This window comes from Pleurodeles waltl, chromosome 11 (assembly GCF_031143425.1).
Source record: "Pleurodeles waltl isolate 20211129_DDA chromosome 11, aPleWal1.hap1.20221129, whole genome shotgun sequence".
Taxonomy (NCBI): Eukaryota; Metazoa; Chordata; class Amphibia; order Caudata; family Salamandridae; genus Pleurodeles; species Pleurodeles waltl.
Window position 1 is genome coordinate 534,624,030 of NC_090450.1, and position 16,935 is coordinate 534,640,964.

General features: G+C 45.1%; 1 protein-coding gene across 1 annotated transcript in view; it reads right to left on the reverse strand.

The window, feature by feature from the left end:
• Positions 1-16,692, reverse strand: part of LOC138266637 (odorant receptor 131-2-like) — a 222,475-nt gene extending 205,783 nt beyond the window's left edge. Inside the window, exon 1 of the mRNA XM_069215454.1 lies at positions 16,402-16,692. The gene's annotated coding sequence lies outside the window, so the exon portion shown is untranslated. The remainder of the gene's footprint in view (positions 1-16,401) is intronic.
• Positions 16,693-16,935: the final 243 nt, after the last annotated feature.

Below are 16,935 nucleotides of genomic sequence, written 5' to 3' on the forward strand. Positions count from 1 at the left end.
CTCAGGCTACTCAAGAAGCTAAGAGCCATCCTGGCAACAGCCCTAAAGCTTAGATCTTTAAAGGGGCATTTAAATGAAGGGAACAAATCGGTTCTCTACACACAGTCCTGCATCATTAACAAACAAAAATAAAAAGCATTCGAGAAAGTTCCTTTGCTTTATGACATCTGCCTGTATTTTGAAACATATTGCTATAGCATTCACTGGATGTCCCCTTAAATGGAGAAACAAGGGTGTCTGACCTTAGACATGACAAGATCGACAGAGGTGGTGGTAGGAGTGATAAGGATGGTATTCGCACTGCGCAATCTTGGCGCAAAGTCACACTCCAATATATCCATTTGGATGGATCCTTATATCAAACTAAGGCCCATATTTATACTTTTTTTGCACCGCATTTGCGTCATTTATTGACGCAAAAGCAGCGCAAACTTACAAAATACAATTGTATTTTGTAAGTTTGTGCCGCATTTGTATCAAAAAGCGATGCAAATGCGGCGCTAAAAAAGTATAAATATGGGCCTAAGATTTGAAATCATCAGTTCAGCAAGATATCAATGAGGGTAAAGCAGATTTTGCACCAGTGTAAAGACAGAGAAGAGTGAATTTGCAACCATGAAGGTTAAAAAACAAATTAGTTAAGTTACAATTTGTAAGAAATGCCTTTTTCGCATGATGACCCCCAAAGTATTGGACTAATGCTGCTGTTTTTTTTCTTTGAGACTGCACTTAGGCCTGCTAACCAGACCTCAGTGTCAGTGTTCTAACCCCTTACAGAATTTATGTTGAATTTGCTATTCCCAATTGGCATAAGCTGGCTTACTTATAAGTCCCTGGTATATCGTACCCCGGGCATATACGACAAAGTGTCTGCCCGAGGTTGCAGCACTGGTTGTGCCACCGTGTGTGTGACAACAAGCAACACAGCTCTCAGCCTGTCACTGCAACCTAGAAGAGCAGTTTTAAACTGCTAGCTCGACTTTGCCATCTAAACAAATGGCAAAGCCCCCACTTCCCTTAATAATATGTGTAAGTTTCCCCTAAAGAAGGCCTATAGAGCCCCAAGGCAGGGAGCTGTATATTTTTAAGCAGGGCATACACAGTAGCGGCTCGCAGGCTGTGGAAGGGGCGGGGTCGGGAGGCACGGGAGCGGGAGATGGAGGGAATAAACATTTAGGGGGTCATTCTAACTTCGGCGGGCGGCGGAGGCCGCCCGCCAAAGTTCCCCCGCCAGAACACCGCAGCGCGGTCAAATAACCGCCGCGGTGATTCTGACTTTCCCGCTGGGCGGGCGGGCGACCGCCAAAAGGCCGCCCGCCCGCCCAGCGAGAAAGCACCAGCAACGAGGAAGCCTGCTCCGAATGGAGTTGCTGGTGTGCGACGGGTGCAGTTGCACCCGTCGCGATTTTCAGTGTCTACCACGCAGACACTGAAAATCAATGTGGGGCCCTGTTAGGGGGCCCCACGACACCCGTTCCCGCCAGCCAGGTTCTGGCGGTGAAAACCGCCAGAACCAGGCTGGCGGGAAAGGGGTCGGAATCCCCATGGCAGCGCTGCTTGCAGCGCCGCCGTGGAGGATTCCTTGGGGCAGCGGTCCCACCGGCTTCCCTTTTCTGACCGCGGCTTTACCGCCGCGGTCAGAATGCCCCCGGAAGCACCGCCAGCCTGTTGGCGGTGCTTCCTCCGTCACCTACCCTGGCGGTCTAGGACCGCCAGGGTAGGAATGACCCCCATAATGTAAGTTTTTTTTAAAATCACTTACCTTCTCTGCCGCTCCTCTGTCCCTCGACGCTCCTCACTGCAGGCACATGCTCCCAGCCGGCCTGCGTCAATCCTGACACTGCTCAGAGCAGCGTCAGGATTGGCTGGAAACACCCAGCAAGGGCGCTCCCAGGCACACTGGGAGCCTGTGCAGGCTTTCTCCATCCCAGCAACTGTGTTGCTGGGCTGGAGAGAGCCTACAGCGCATATGTGTTTAGCCAGCATGAGACGGCCGGCCAAACACACATGCGCTGTGAAAGGAGAGTGCTGAACACTCCCCCTCAGTGCATGTCACCCCGGGGCCCGCCCCTTTCAAAGAAAACGATAATAAACATAGTTTATTATTGTTTTCTTTCAAAGGTTGCGCAGCTGCTGCTGGCAGGGGTGGGGGCGGTGATGCTACTCTGCCCAAACGGAGGAGCCGCCACTGGGCATACACTTTCTATATGTCCTGGCAGCAAAACTCCCAAATTGTTGTTTTTGTTGTGAACGAGTTAGTAGCCCCTTTGGCTAACACTGAGTTACTGGCTGACCTCTCAGCCCGCCTATCTTCTGAATGGGGTTACTAAAATGGGTGATTCAAGGTATCAAATTAATCATGGCATTAAGCCTGACCTGATGCCCAAGAAGAATTTGTTGTCACTTTTAAAGAAAGCCAACTTTTAGAAAGTTGCCACTCTGCTGCCCAGTCTGTCCAGTAGCCTCGAACAGTTACTGGCCACCAGACAGCCTTCTGCCCTCATGGAGAATAGTGTGAACAACTCCCAGGCTCAGGAACAATGGACGCCCACTACAGAGAAACGTAGCCACTTCGGGTGTTGGCATAAAATGGGAGCTTCAAAGACAAAGCTGCCTTTGGTGGGCAAAGGAAGGCCTCACTCTTGAACAGTTGCCCCTTTGTTCAGGTAGACAGGCTGGAGGCAGGAACACATAGAGGAGACGTGTGTCCAAACCGGTTTTCCTGTATGTGTGTAGCCCCCCGGTAGCCACACCTTTAGGGTGGACTACCAAGCACCTAACATCCAAGGAAGGTTTCAGACATCTTGGGAGTGGGCTGAATAGTGCACTCTGGGATTGCTACATGCCACACATAGCCGGATGTCGTCTAGGTCAGGGGGGTCTTGGTAGACTATAGGCTTGTGAAAGCATCATCTCCCCAGGGCATTTTCTGAGCATAAATATGGCACCCCTGGCACACTGAACCTCAGATGAAAACAGAACTGGAGAAAGGACTAAAGAAGAACTGCCCTTCTAACCCCTGGCAAAAGAGGCTGCACCAACTTCTGAACTGCCCGTTGGGCTAGCAAAGAGAGGACTGCGCCTGTGACTCCTGGCTCATGGAAAAGTCACTAACGAGCCCCAGACCAAAGAAGTGACTCCAAGAGTCAGTCAGATGACATCCTGGATCCAGCACCAGGGTCATCAAAGCTGGAGAAGCCCATTCCAGCAAGTCAGTAGCCACTTTCTGCGAATCACCTCTGATCACCGTTGACAAGCCCAAGAGACTAGTTTTCGAAGGTCACGGTCGACCTGGGAGTGTCATCTGAATTAGGACTGGTTGCCAAAGAAGTACACCAGCCTTTAGGAAAGTATACAGCTGGACATCTGCATATGGAAATCAGTAGCTCAGTTGCAGCTGGCCTTCTACTGGCTCAAGGAAGACTTGAAGGGACACCGATCACCATGGCCAAAGTTACCCCCACTTTACCCGTGCACCGAAGAATAACCACAAGAACACCCCTGTCGACTGCACAGCATCCAGGGCATCTTTGAGAATCCTGCATCCTCAGCATCAGGACCACACCATTGAAGGCTATGGTGGTCTTGATGGAGAGTGTGAAATTGGACTTCAGACTGCTTTAGTGTTTGATAACTGTCCAAATATTCATTAGTGGAACCTCTGACCTTCTCCCTGTTGGATTTGGTTGACCACCTGAGCCATAGAAACCATACACAACTTTCCCAGACTTTTCAAAAGTTTCTCAACTTTACTGTTACCAATGCTTGTTTGCGACTAAAAAGCTGCGATTTTACTTTAAAATCTACATCTCCAGAACCCTACAGTGGATTTTGCTCATTTTGGTGTCTAAAACTTCTTAAAATATATAGGGCCTGATTCTAATGTTGGCGGGCGGCAGGAGCCGCCCGCCAAGCTACCGCCGCTGAATGACCGCACCGCGGTCAAAAGACCGCGGCGGCCATTTAGACATTTCCTCTGGGCCGGCGGGCGCTCTCCAAAAGAGCGCCCGCCGGCCCAGAGGAAATGCCCCTGCAACGAGGACGCCGGCTCAGAATTGAGCCGGCGGAGTTGCAGGGGTGCGACGGGTGCAGTTTGCACCCGTCGCGTATTTCAGTGTCTGCTTAGCAGACATTGAAATACTTTGCGGGGCCCTCTTACGGGGGCCCCTGCCGTGCCCATGCCATCGGCATGGGCACGGCAGGGGCCCCCAGGGGCCCCGCGGCACCCCCTACCGCCATCCTGTTCCTGGCGGGCGAACCGCCAGGAACAGGATGGCGGTAGGGGGTGTCAGAATCCCCCATGGCGGCGCAGCAAGCTGCGCCGCCATGTGGGATTCAAAGGGCAGCGGTAAACCGGCGGGAGACCGCCGGTTTGCCTCTTCTGACCGCGGCCGAAGCGCCGCGGTCAGAATGCCCTGCGGGGCACCGCCGGCCTGTCGGCGGTGCTCCCGCCGACCCTGGCCCCGGCGGTCTTAGACCGCTGGGGTCAGAATGACCCCCATAATCTATTTTTAATAAATTGGTATCAGATTTATTTTGTGTTTAGTGACTTTTTATTTCATTGTTTGGTGCTTCTAAACGCTTCGCACTAGTTCCTTTGTTTAAGCCCTTCTGCTCACACCTACCCAGTTTTGAGTGTGGAACAAACAAGCCTGACTGGACCTAATACAGTTTTGTGGGTGCATTACATGGTAAGGTCGCACAGCCATACCATATATTACATCACAATCCTCACACAATTTAAAATCAAATTAATCATTAGGAGGGATTCACCTAAATTCATCATATGTAAAAATAATCCGGGCAGGTCAAATAGCAAATGTAATAACCAATTATTAAAAGACAGCACATGCAAAGTTAGATAAAATCTGTTCCCTTGAAAGGAAACTTCCTAATGCTTTGCTAAGTATGTGAGTAAATCGGAGAATTTCAAAGCAGCTGGTCTTAGCAAATATAGCATCACAATTAGAACAAAATAAAGGCTCTGTTCAGAAGAGGAGCAACGTGCTTGGTCTATAAAGTAACTCTACCAGCAGAAATATTAGGAGCATTGGGATTCGAGAGAGAAATGGAAAAGGGGGACAAGGACAAGTCTAACTACGATCTGACTCGCACTTAAACATGAAACCACTTCTAAAAGATAACTTTCATTGGTTCTCACAGGAGAAGAACCAATTAGATCTGAACCTGCTCAGCGAGCTCAGTGTCGGCCTCATCCATATAGTTAGGGTAACAAGTGGCTCCAGTCCTACAGCTCTGGAATTATCAGACAAAGAACGTCTTCTCCTCTTACTCCTTCCCTTCTCAGGTGCATAAAGCTAAAATTCAAATACTTAGCTGTGAGAAATGGTCTTCACATAAAGTTTCAATAAAAACATTTCAGACTAACAAGAGCACAGTAGCCCTTTGTGCCTGGAACGAAAGAGAGATTCTACAAACAGCAAGCACAAATACATCAGTTCATTAAAATATAGAGTCTGTTATTCTGAGGCCTACCGCAACTCACACAAACTTAATAAGAATGTACTTTAACTATAGTTAATAGTTAATGTGAAACCTACTCAAAATAGTCAATCTAAACGAATGCATTGCCTTTACGTGTTATATAGTAATACGTATTTAAATGCAAACGAAAATAAGGACACGGTTTCACCAGAGGAACCAAGAACCAACTGGTGGAACTACAGGATACCTCTACAGTGATACAAGCATGTGCACTGAGGATATAACAAAAGAAGCACAGCTATGAAGTAATCACTCCTGCCTTGTAACATCAAAGAATGATGACTACAGCTAGATTTCTGATTAGCTGGGTCGAGTAGTGCCAACCCTCGGAGATCTAGCAGATCCAGCTCTCATGTGACTGCTAGATATCTTAGTATCCAAGCTTCTATTAGCATCCTTGAAAAGAACAATGCGATTTGAACACTGATGGTTAGCATTTGCTGGAGCAAGAATGTTAGACTTCTGGATGTCGTCCAAACCGCTCATCATTTTAAGATGTTATATTTACTAACTTGCTATCCTGCTCCCCGCATATCCATACCTTGGTTCTGTTATTATCGTACATTTTTCTCTGTCACCAAAGGAATCTGCACAAAGTCTCAGCTATGGGCAACAGACGTCAAATACATCTGCACCATATTATCTGCTTGCTGCAAAACTCGTCACATGCACAGGTATCCCCAGATATTGCCTAAAGCATCATAGCTTTTAAGACTACTACTCGGCTTCCTCATCAGCACTGCATCTGCATTAGGTCTTGGAATTCCTTTGCCTGAAAGAATCAGTAAGGTAGTAGCATGGGCTTCAATTCACCAAAATGCCAGGGGTAGCGGAAGTGACATCACATGCCATTTGATCTTTACTTAGGAACACACACGCTTACACATGCACACACATTCACACACTCACATAAACTCACTCTCACCCACAAACATGCATACAACATACATTTGAAAGCATTTTTTAACTACCTTAGATGCAAGATAGGGTCATATTCCAGCTAATTGTATTCCATTTTATTACATAAATAGTGAATACAACTATTCACTGTTTGTTTACTAAAAGATTTACATAAAATCAGTAAAGGGAAGTCCCTACCAACGTCCATTAGGACGAGCTGCACCTCAATTCCTGGCACTGATCTTGCCACCTCTGAGGCTAGGGGTCGCAAAGGCAGTGTCAGGGGTCGCACGGGGCAAGATAGGGGGGTCGGACCTGCGACCCCTTGTGACCCCTAAATGACGTCCATGGATAGTAGACGGTGGGATGGTTTTACTCCTTGCAATCTGTTCGTCCATTTGTAGTCTAGCACGCATGACTGAGCTTGTGGACTAGGATACGGTATGAAATAGCATAGGAGGATGAACCATTGAGGAGCAATTGGCAACTTAATTTACTTGAACATTTTCCTGGGTTTAATACTCACTATATCATCACACTGGTTTTTCACTAATGACCATGGAAATATCTACTAATTTCAGCACAAACATTTCACCTTCCAAATGCTGTTCAATCTCTCAATTGCTCCCGAATTCAATTATCCACTGCTGTCAGAAGCCACCTTACGCGTGGGACAACTGCAAACAGGCATGGAATTTTAACAGTCAAAGACGTCATTGTGTCTCAACTCTATGTGTGCAGTGTCTCTATTAAAGCTAAAAAATAGTTGGCTTTTTTCTAACAAAGCAACATGCTACTGTGAAAATCCCAATCAATACTGCAGACTGTTCTGTTGTGTTTTTATATATCAGATATGACATATGGTACAAAGGTAAGCAAATATACATATTACTTAATCACGCAGTTCCACACAGATAATAAGGTTTGAATAACCTTTCTGTATATTATTACACTTTATTACTTTAATAACACAACCAAAGGATCAGCCAAAGAAAATCTTGCTTACAAATGATCAGACCAAACTGGAACAAAAGTCAATCCTAGGTATCAGTGGAACTCGAAAACAGCAACAGAGAAGTAAAGACAATGTACCCTCCCATTGGGCCAAACAAAGTCAGCTTGAAGTGCAGCAACTATCATAATATTCTGTTGTTTTTAGGTCTGCCTACCAGACAGCGGAAACTGTCTGGTTATGAAAGAACACCTTTATTGTCACCCATTTCATTGCTTCTTAAACAATGAATTTCTTTCCTCTTGTGTTTGTCACTCACCTGGAGTATAGCCATGAGATCCTCTTAATTGGCTGACTTGTATCCTTCCACTTCTCGCTTATAGAGAACTACTTTTTTAGGTTGAGCATCAGCGTTCGGCCTGCTGTATACTAAAGTATACAATAGAGTGAGTTCCAGCGTTCTGATTTGTTAGTTGCAGTGTCCTTCAAAAATCCTTGCTTGCTAGCGGTCAGTTCTGCCTCTTTGTCGTGCCTTTTTTCACTTTGGGAGCAACACAAAGTACTGTGTAATTACGCTATATCCTGTTTATCTCTTCTGAAGGGGACTTTTTCTTTCAGTATTGGCCTGTTTGCCTTGCACTGTGGGTGTGTGTTCAGTCCCTCCTCCCCACTAGCTCCCTCTGTAAACATAAACCAACATCAGAGGGGGGCTTTTCCAGGGCCAAATCGTTCTCACTCTCTTCCTCTTGTTATTTTCCATCTGTGTGGCAATAAAAGTCCAGTCAGTAACTTACAACGCTTTGAGCTCTAACTCGAGCAAACACAAGACTGTTGCATTCCAAATGCTTGTTCTTTTTGATTAAGCACTCCATGAGAGTTCATGTGTTTTCCAGCTCCCTCCTGTGTGTTTCTCTCCCTGACAAATATCCTCCTCATTCTCAGTTTTCTGTCTCCATCATGATCTGCTCACTTTCCCAATTGTGCACTTCTTACCTACCAAACCCCCCATGCTCTATGTTGCTTCCTACCTTGTGTACGTCTCCCCTCCGCCAATATTTCTGTCTCTCATGCTGCTTTTCCCCTCCTACCCCACCAGGCTTTATTTTTATTTTATCCCTCCCATTCACCCCATGCTGCTTCCTCCACCCGCTCATGCTTCCTCCACCTCCACTGTGCCCTGCAATTTATTCTTATATATATTTTTATTTTTTGAGTGTCTGGCAATAAATTGCTGTGCACCCCACGGCCTAAAAAAGTGCTTTTGAGTTAATGAGATTTCATTTTTTTTTATTAACCGATCCAACTTAAGTCAGTAAATAAAATAAAAAATGCCACCTGGGTCATTTCATATGTGTGTGGTGATGGGTATTAGGGTGTAAGCACTTGCTTGATTTGGCATATATATATATATATATATATATATATGTATATATATATATATATATATATAAAATGACGCGGGCAGTGGCCGTTTCATCACACTTTTTTCCTTAATTTACGTTAGCAGATACTGCACAGCATTGACATGAAATGCTTTTTGTTGATGCATTCGAGCAACAGCAAACAGCACTGGCAGAGCCAATAGATCCAAAAGGCAAGACCTACTGTTTTGCCAATGTTTCTTTATAAAAAATAAAAAAACAACCTTACTTCCACCAGCACTAACCAAACCGCAATGAGGACACAGCATGGAAAGCAGAAACACAGAACCTATGAAATGAACATTAAAAAAGCAAGTACAGAAATTGAACACAGTACCAGTTCAGTAATTGCACAAAGCTTCCAGTTAAGACAATGTACTCTTTGATATTTTCTGACATAACGTGTGACACACAACCATGTAATGCACTGATTTATAGCTGCATTTTTACCATTCCTTGGAGCCAGTCTATACATTCAAACCACATCATAGTCTCACCCCTTATTGAGGAAGGATTGAAAGACAGGAGACTTTGGAGGCCGTGGCCTGTGTACAGTAATATACTGTCCTATAATTATGTGCATGCTGATGCGTAGAAACAACGCAAGCTACGATTTGTTTACTCTTGTAGAGGCGTATTTAAACATCTTCTTGCATCTACAAGGGAATCCTACTTCTGCAAAAAATTAATGTGTGGTCAGAATTCCTAAACCCTGATTCGCAGAAGCAGAACTTGAAGATATTTCTTACTGCATTTCACCAATGCTTGTTGGAAATCTGTCCCTTTAGCAGACATTCTGCAGTTGTATGTTTAAGAGCAGGAGGGATAATGTGAGTGTTCAAAGGAGATTAAGTACAGAGAATGGGGTGAACAACCGAAAAGCCCTAATGTTGTGGGTATTCACAGACATTCTCAAAGGCTTTCACATCCAGGACTGGAGTTACACACATCTGACGCAAGGCGGCGCAGTAACCCAAAGGTGCTACACTGCGTTGCTCCAAAGGAAATGAGTAGGACAGTGCCCTACCCTTTAAGATATGATGTTGTTTTTTTCCTCTCCCTTCGATGGCACACTTTAGACGGCACTGCACCACACACACCCTTGCACCACAGTGCATGGGTGTGTGTGTTACATCTAGCACAGGTTTTGTTTTGAAAGGGTCCCCATCCAGTACAAATACAATGCTCAGACATAGTTTAAAACTTTTTTTGTAGTTTGCATGTGTGCTCTACATTAGAGCACATATGCAAAGTTTGAAAAGTATGGAGTTTTTCTCCAACGTTACTCCTGCCTCAAGAAGGTGTACCTTTTTGGCTCAAAGCCCTGTCTACCTAACTAACCCCCCTTTCTGTAAGTAATATTACTTTTAATATGATGTATTATTTTTGTGAGTAGATTAGCGTAATGAAACAAATAAATCTGTCTCTAGGAAAGTGCTAGAAAGCAACCAACAGGCTTTCCTTTATTCACAGTTCAGCTTATTTTCTAAACAGGATTCACTCTATACTTTGTAAAGGCAGACATCGAAAAAACCCTTTGTGCTTTTGTTCTTTAGATTGTATAAAAAAAAACATCAGTGGTTCCCACAATCATAGAAGCTAGGACAACATTACTATTAGCACAATTAAGGTGGCACAAAAAATGTGATTTGGCTGGTCACGCTCAGGAATTGCATACTTTTTTTCGCAAAGAAGCTTGATATTTTTGGATCTGGCCCTTTTTGCAGGGTCATCCCCAACTTTTTGCCTTCCTCCTCCTATTTGTCTGACTTCTTTTTGTTGGCTCTAGGACTCTAAGCACTTTATCACTGCTGAATCAGTGCTAAAGTGCATGTGCTATCCCTTCTAAACATGGTATGATTGGTTTACACCTGATTTGCACATTTAATTTACCTGTAAGTCTCTTGTACAGTGCTATCCCCTATACCCACGGCCTGCAATGTAAATGTATTTGTTGCACCACCCACAGTAGTAGCCTTTCAAACCTGTCTCAGACCTGCCACAGCAGGACCTGGGTGCGCAGTTTACTGCCATCTGGACCTGGCATCTAAATGTACTTGCCAGACCTGGAATTCCCTTTTTACTACATATACGTCAGCCCTAAGGTAGGCCTTAGGTAGCCCAATGGGCAGGGTGCTGTGTAAGTAAGAGGAAGGGCTTGTGCCCTGTTGTATGGCCTGTCCAGCTAGTGACAAACAGCCTATTTGGTTTCTCACTGCTGTGAGCGCTGCCTCTCTCATAGGGTTGCATTAGGAATTTCCTTGCATATGGCTAAGTGGTATTTTCTGATCTATGAGTGGTGGCGTGGGCATGTTTAGTATGGTTAGAAAGGTGGTGAGAATTACTGGTGTAGGTGGATTTTTTATTACCATTGTAGAAATACCACTTTTAGAAAGTGGGCATTTTTCTGTGCTTATAATTGTGGTGCTTTTGCAGCTTGACTCCAATCCATGTCTGAGGTAGAGTGACAGCTGGGCTGTGTGCATACTTTTCAGACAGTCAGTACACAGGGAGGGTAGAGGTATGACAGGGTTGCATCTGCATTAGGAATGGTCTTCCTGGGCTGGGAGAAGTAGAGGCAGGGCACACATGCATCTGTAAAGGATGCGCCGTGGCCTCACACAAAGGGCTTCTTTACCCTCTACTGATGTCTGGAGCCAGTGTTGGAGGAGAAAGGGGACATTCCTGGAACTGGTTAGAACTGGTTGAAACCACCTCTCCACCTTTTTGGAAGGTGTGCACAATGAGTAAAAGTACAAGAGGGTGTTCCCCATATTTTTAGAGCAGGGACACTAATGGACTGTAAGGACTAGACACAAGATGCTGCTGGAGTGACTCGCCAGGAACCTCCTTGGGACTACTCTACTTTTGTGCTGACCTGTGACCTGAGAAGGACTGTCACTGCTTACTCTGACCCCTTGTGCTGGCCTGCTTGCTTGGGCCCTGCAGCTCTGTGTCCCCCTAGCTGTCTTCAGGGGCAGGGTGGATTCCCCCCAGTCCTCCTGCATTCTCTTTCCCAAAGCTCAAGGGAAGCACTGGGTTTCTTCTGTGCAAGAGCATGAGGAGAGCTTCATCCTTAGAATCAGAATGTGAGGAGTGCTTTATTTCTGAGTTAGCACCTGCGTGGGTGCAAGGAAGTGCCTGTGTCACCTGGTGTGGCCCCCCCGCCGTTCGAGAGGTAACGAGGAGCTGGTGAATAGCGCAGATGAGCACGCTCTTTGTGGTGCCCCAGGGGCACAAGCAGGCGCCTGCTTTGGTGCTCTCACCACCGTGGCCGGAGCTGCAACACAGAAACACCCGCTCTCCTGGGACACCAAGGAGACCAAACATGCCTGCCTGTCGGGCAGAGGAGATTCCTGCCAGCCGGGCGGGAAGGCTCAGCTTCGTCCCTCTGAGCCAGGAGGCTCATTCAGCTGAGTCGCGGTGTGGCAGGAGCAACGGAATCGGCGAGAGCCACTACGCCCACCCCTCGTAACACCAGAGAACTCGAGCGGCTGCCTCCAGCCAGCAAGGGCCGTGGACTGGGTGCGGGTGCATCGTGCGAAGAAGACCCATTGTTCCTGATGCAGGGAGACCAGGAGAGGTCTCCCCAACCATTGAAGTAAGGGCGTGAGCCTAGTTCCCTCCCCCCCCCCCGAGGTCATCATACTGTGAGGAGGGGACTTTGACTCTGGGAGGATCCACCTTTGAGGCATTGTTGTTTCAGCAAACATATCATGGCTGGCAGAATAGAAAGAGAGCTTCAACGGAGGTGCCGTGCCTGCCCAGTCACCAAGAATTACCACATTACCCTAAGATGAGCACAGGAGCTCCTGGATCGGGAGGAGTGTGTCTCTAGTTGCCCTCATTGTTGTGCATTATTAGTGACACAAAAGGATGATGGATGGATGGAGTGCTGAACAATGCAAACACTCACCCCCAGTCACAGATCTGGGTTTAATCCATCGTTATTTTGCTCACCATGCCACTCCAGTTTGGACCTAGCCATATGCAAATCAGTCTTGACCCTGTTCCTCATGGGAACAGTCCAGCCCGAACTGCCAAGCCAGGTCCTCCCTGGACCGGAAACAAGCATCCTGGGACCGGTTTCAGGGTTTCACCCTTCATCAGCCAGGCTAGCTTGAATCCAGTGGCACAGTGAGCAAGGGAACCATGTCTAGACATACCCTTTCCACTTAGGGCAACTTTAGCAACACAAAAGGATGATGGACGGAGTGCTGAACAATGCAAACACTCACCCCCAGTCACAGATCTGGGTTTAATTATTAGTGTCCTAATTTCACTACCCCTTTTGCTTACCATGTTGGGGGTGGACAGGTATATGTCAGGTGGTGCAGGGGTTTAAGCCAAATAAAATCCCAAAGGAGGAGTTTGTTTTTGAAAAACAAGCATGCAATGCCCCCTAAACCCTGAGAGTTTTCTTCCAGGGTCTAGGAGTCATTTTTTGTGTGTCCCTTATTGCTGTGTTTCTCCTGGTGGTGACAGCAAGAAAAAAGGCTTTACATCATCCACACTAAATAAGGCAGACAGTGTAAAGTCATTCCTGCGAGCGCCCCTACTCTGTCGGCCTATTAGAGGAAGTTTCCATTGACGGAACCAACAGGGGTTCTGTCAAAAGAGTACTTATTGTCCATCTGACTCTAAATAAGGTGGCCGGACTAAGGGTTTGGCCATCAGTGTACTCTGTCGCATTTGCAACTGAGTGCCCTGTCAACCACACTCTAAATTAGGTCCTAGTTCCCGATTGAGAAGTGCCTCCTCCATACTACCACCAATCTCTGCAGTATATCTTTCACATTATGATTCATAGAAAGTACCTATCTCCTGCCCTTCTCAGGCTTAAATTTGAAGGCTGTTTTAAGCCCAGGTAGGGCAGAGAATAACTGGTATACGACAACAAACAAGATATGTCATTCTCAGCATAGAACATCTACACCCCACCCCTTGTACTTTACTCTCACAAAAATCTACCTGTAAGTAAATCTTCTTATCAGTGCACAACCTCACCTTACATGCACACAAATAGCTTTGAGAAAATTCCAAAAACCAAAGGCCTTTTTCTGACCGCCCAACTTTAGATCTGCCCTAATTTGCTAAAGGGTAAAGTCTAATGTTGCATTCTTCTGTTATCTGCCCCTCTAATGTCGCTAACAATGGAAATTGTAAGCTCACAAACACCACACAGTATAAGCCTTCAGTTTCATGCTCTCCATTTGATCTGCTTCTCTCTATCCCGCCCTTCCTGCAAGGATCCTTAAAACAATCACTTGCTAGTGCTAGTGCTACAAAAAACAAGAAATATAATTCAAATAAAATAAGTCATGTTTTAAGCTCTAAAAAATAAGTAAACCTTATGCTTTTACATTTGGTTGTGGATTTGTGAATTTGCAGAATTTACTTAGGTTACTAAGTGTACTTCTGAAAAGCTGCAATAGATGCAGTTTTACTATGGGTGCCCCTGGAAACTATATGAATTCCCATTTCGGGACATGCAGACAGCATTTCCTTAGGTTAATTGTACGTGGTATACAGATGTGCATGTGAAAGGCTTTGTAAAGAAGTAACTGCACTCTGAAACTTTATTTTCACCACATGATAATTAATTCTGGTAATTATCCTTTCATACTCTTACTCTGCAAAGAAGTGTACTCTTGACTTATAGAGTATTAAACCCCAACCGTTTTAAGGATGGCAATAGGTGTGCAGAACATGCCGAAAATGTACAAACAGATATGTTGCTGGGTGTTTCTAAAGTTTTAGGCACTTTCTACCCTGGAACACCCACGCTCTGTCCCTTGTGGAAGATTTATTCACACAATAATAACTGTTAGTAAATCTTTTTATCAGTGTAAAATGACAAGCTCAACGTACATGTGCAAATAGCTTTGAGAATACAGACCTGTTTGTACTGTAAACTGTTACCTGTGTGGGCTTGGTTTATGCTGTAACATGCTTCTAGGCAAAATAATAAATGCTTCAATGAATATTAATGCTGGACACTGTAGCTCACAATTCATATACACTAAGTATGCATTGTGAAAATCTTACCTTTCCTAAATGTAGTTAACAAAGACAAAAATCAGCCAATGATAATTTGCAGCACGTCCTACTAATTTTGCAGAAACAGCAGAAAGCAAAGGTTTAAAAGCGCCATCCTTAAGTATGATTTTAACGTATTAAAGTAATTGTTCTAACCTTGTATATAGAGAACACCACACCCTGATTTGGATCTTGATGCTGAAATAACGGTTATTCTTGCCCAGCTCAATAGTACTAATTTTCCCAACTCCAGAAAGATGAAAGGCTGAGTGAGCACGGCAAGGTATCAGTCTGCATGTGACTGGTTACCCACAGGTTTCCTTAGGAGGCGCTCAGACCAGTGTGTTGTTTTACCACTTTACAAAGCTATGCAAGCATGATTGATTCAGCAGACTGGTGATCAAGGTAGCTATACAATCCAGATGTATTTCTTCTTTACCTCTTAGTTTTTGCCTTCTTGTGGTTATAATAGTAATAGAAAGGCACAAATACCAGCATCTAAAGATGCAAAGACTATTTTAGTGAAGATAAAATAATGTAGAATTAGGGTGACAAATGCCCTCCGGGTCGTTAGGGACACTATTTCCAGTCCTGGTCTTTTGTGTGATAGCCTAATGCCTCTGGGTGTAGGTGTCTTGTTGTGTTTCCGAAGAACTAATTAGACCAGGCGTCTCTGACAAGTAGTTCTCCAGCTACCTGCCACTAACTAACTATATGCAGGCTAGCCTATTAAATTAGAAGCTTTTGCTTGGTTGAATAAGGGTCGAGTCAAAATGTTTCATTAGTGTTTAGACACATCTTTAAAAGAAAAATACAATAATATTATGTTAAAATGTCATAAAATGACCCAACCTCCCATCCCCCCTGCAAACACAGAGAACCAAATTCCACAAACCATGAAATCCGCAATAAGCTTTGAATAAATATATGTAAACCTAAATTGAGAGGGTGTATTTAAAATGAAAATGTATTACTGAGATCTTTGGAGACCTAGACAAACATACCATACCTAAAATCAATGCTTTGTAGGTGAAAAGATCCCCAAAGCAGAAAATGTCCTTAATAACCTGGAATTAAGCAGCCATATTATATACAGTAGATAGAAAGTCTTCCGACAAGTAGGTATGTTTGTGGATGTAGAATGGAAGCCTAGCTGGTGACATTAAACAGGGAATTTGCATTACCTATTTACACAATTACATTTCGTGGATGTACATTTTTGGAGACACGGGACGATTAAGTAATCTGCCCAGAATCACACGGCGATCAATAGTCGCACGTCGGCAGACTACGAGGCGAGCTACACTAGACCACTCTGCCACAATATGAAAACGTAATATTATATCGCTCAGGATAACTTCAACTACTTCATGAGTTTTAGTATTAAAACTTTTTAATACAAAAAAACATTTCTACTTAGGACAAAATTGTCTTCCGATTTTGACAACTCGATTGTGTTTCCAGTTTGACCTGTTTTTCTCCTCTTTCCCATTTTGTAGCTTAAAATTGTCACTGAATATCAAGCAAAGCAGTAGGTCAGCTCTTTTAATCTACTTCGCGTAGAAAACATGCAGTTCGCCTTACCTCTGGTAACCAGTTTAGTGTCATGTGCCCAGCTGCCCGGACATTGCCAGCAACTTCTTCAGAAGCATGGAATAGGGGAAAGCGTCCGTCAAAGATCAGCACTCATACAGAGAGTTGGCCTCTTCTGGTTCCTCCGCCGTCTGCGGAAGGGGCTCGTGCGATCGCCAGCAGTTTGTGTAGAGAAAAACCGAGATAAGGGAACCGAGCTGCTCTGAAAGGCTCCCGTGCTGCCCTGGCCGACGCTTTGCATCAGGGTTACAGCGCGCGCTCTGTCCTGGAGCAGCCACTAAGTGGAACTGCACGGGTTGTATATAACCGTCGGCCAACCGCTGTCCTCGAGTCGTTTACAGGCATGCATTGAAACAACAGCAAGCAGCCAGGGATATTTTAAGGATTTTTGGGGCCTGGGCCAAGCGTGTTTTGGGGGCCCCAGCTCGGAACAGCTTTGAATCAATATTCTAATGTCAGCTCTTTCATGTCCTCTTTGGTCAGGTCACTGACATTGTACAGGCACACTTGTCAAAATTCTAAATG